Below are 2,913 nucleotides of genomic sequence, written 5' to 3' on the forward strand. Positions count from 1 at the left end.
ATATATATAATTCCACCACGTGGCATCTTCGACCAAGGCCCTGTAAGAAGATTTAGTAGACGCAAAGCGCGTGAAGCCCGTCCTATGTATGTATGTATGTATGTATGTATGTATGTATGTACGTACGTATGTATGTATGTGTGTGTTTGTTTGTCTTTGTGTCTGTGTTTCTTCTCCACCACCGTTTGACAACTGGTGTTGGTGTGTTTACGTCCCCGCAAATCAGCGGCTCGGCAAAAAACTAACGATGTAAAAAAATATGTACCAAAATACATAAAAAGTAATGGGATCGATTCACTCCACTAAAAGTTCTCCAAAATGGTGCCCCAGCATGGCCGCAGTCTAATGTCTAATACAAGCAAAAGATAAATGATAACAGTCGCATTACGCTTAAGAAAAAAATAAACACATTCAGTTGGACCTATTGTTTCAATTAAAAACGTTTCGAGTCGGTGCTCCAGTATGGTTTCAGCCCAACGATTGTAATAAGTAAATGAGATTGGATAGATAAATAAATAAGGGAACTTTTTCTATGAAATATGGTATTCTGGTTCCACACTCAATACATTATGTGAAATGTTGACGTTCCCTCATTTGAATAAATGATTTTCTTTTTTTTTTTTTACCTGAACAGGTGTAGGATTAAACTTTCTCTAATTTATTTTATATATTTCTTCGTCTATGTTTAGTGTGTGGAGATGCAATGGCCCAGTGGTTAGGGCAGCAGACTCGCGGTCGTGGTGTCGCAGATTCGATTCCCAAACCGGGCGTTGTGAGTGATTATTAAGCGAAAACACCTAAAGTTGCCTAAGGCTCCAGGGGTGGTGGCGAACCCTGCTTTACTCTTCCACCACAACTTTCTCTCACTCTTTCTTCCTGTTTCTGTTGTACCTGTAATTCAAAGGGCCAGCTTTGTCACACTCTGTGTCACGCTGAATCTCCCCGAGAACTACATGAAGGGTACACGTGACTGTGGAGTGCTCAGCCACTTGCACCTTAATTTCACGAGTAGGCTGTTGCGTTGGTCAGATCAACTAGAACCCTCATTCGATTACATGTTATGTTGATATTGGTTTCAAATTTTGGTACAAGGACTGCAAGAACGGGGTGTTACGGACTAGGTAGATTAATTAGAGCCAAGTACATAACTGTTACTTATATTATCGATCCAAAAGGACAAAAAGCACAGTCGATTTCGGCGTAATTTGAACTCAGAACGTAAAGACAGACGAAATGCTGCCAAGCCCTGCTGTGACATTTTAGTCTTCCAAATAGAATATTTTTTCCTGATGTGTCTTTTAAAAATTCATTTTGGATAATTTTATCGTTTTTTAAGGTGCCTCTTATATAGAGGTATTTAAATATACAAGTACCTGTAGATCGTAAAGAATTAACCATTAAGAGTAATTTGTAAGTTTTAGTTTCACGATGAAAAGTGTAAGGTCGATATCCTCTAGTGTCAACAACACACATGTAAGCATAAACTCGCACGCGCATACTAAAAATATTCAAGTGAAGCATTATAAAAATGTATTTTTTAATAATTCACCGTTACATGTTTTCATCAAAGATCAAATAAGTTGAAGCTGAAGTTGTGTGGGGATTACGACTTAAAATTTTATTCATTCGAATGAATAGATAAAATGAAATTATATTATTGAAAGGAAATCATGCACTAATTTTCATATTGATGTTCTTCAAAAGAATATAGTTTGCAGAGTTTTAGAAACATTTGTTTGTTAATACGAACGGAGAAAAATTTCATTTCGCATACCAGCCTGTTAATATGTTACTCCTGTAAATACCCAGATAAAACGAATTCCTATTTCATATTACCTCGCCCAAACGGAAAGGGAATTATGGGTAGATTTGATAATTGTTTTTATTACTAGTCGAAGGAGTTGTGTACGATATTCGCTAAGTGAGCATGCAAATATACATTATGTTTGAAAAATATCCTTCGACGAAATTAAACATGTACAAAATGAGCATAAATGCTAGCAGCTGAAATTATATTTGATTGAAGAGTAAATGAAAATATATACGAAAGAAAACAAAAAACATTGGATTAAAATATTAATATATCTCATGCAACATAATTTCTGTAATTAAATTAAGAAGTCAGACTTCAAATTGAAATAAATACTGTAGATAAAACGTAGATATTTTAAATATTAGTCCCTGAAAGAAGCCAGAAAATAAAGATTAAATGTTTTTATACTAGGAACCTAGTCTTAAGCAAATGGATCTCCTTCAATTTTGCATGCCACGAGAATGTTTTATAAGTGAAACCAATATAATCGTATTTCAATTAAGTTTTAAATATTCTTCATTTGAACATAGGAATGGTGATTATTGCAATTTTTTCAGTAAATTAATTAATTTAGCTGCATAGGTCTCAAATTATTCTTTTAAATCTTTATATAATGATTGCAATGAAAATATGAAAATAACTGTAGAAAATGCAGAATAAGCAAAGAATTTATTTAAAGTATCTTCCATGAAGCTAAATCAGCGTGCGCTCATATATCCTCGAATATAGAAATCTTCAGAGAAATGATGAGGGCATAAACGAATTGTATTTAGAGATGCATATATCTATATATATAAAAATGAGAATGTGTGTCTGTCTGTCTGTCTGTCTGTCTGTCTGTCTCTCTGTCTGTCTGGCTGGCTGTCTGTGTGAATCCCTAAAACTCGAGAACTACGCAACCAATTTCATTCAAATTTTACACATGCCTTACTTAGGGTTCCAGTTGTGTTTTAGTCAAAAACAATTATTAACTCCTTGCAGAGTTCGAGCACACGGCAACATAATATCTCCTCCACTATTTAAGTATTACGTGTCAAAAATGAAACAAAAACACTCATGTCAAATACTTTCATTTTAAAAATGAAACTATTCCACTAACT

This window comes from Octopus bimaculoides, chromosome 5 (genome assembly GCF_001194135.2).
Source record: "Octopus bimaculoides isolate UCB-OBI-ISO-001 chromosome 5, ASM119413v2, whole genome shotgun sequence".
NCBI classification, from domain to species: domain Eukaryota; kingdom Metazoa; phylum Mollusca; class Cephalopoda; order Octopoda; family Octopodidae; genus Octopus; species Octopus bimaculoides.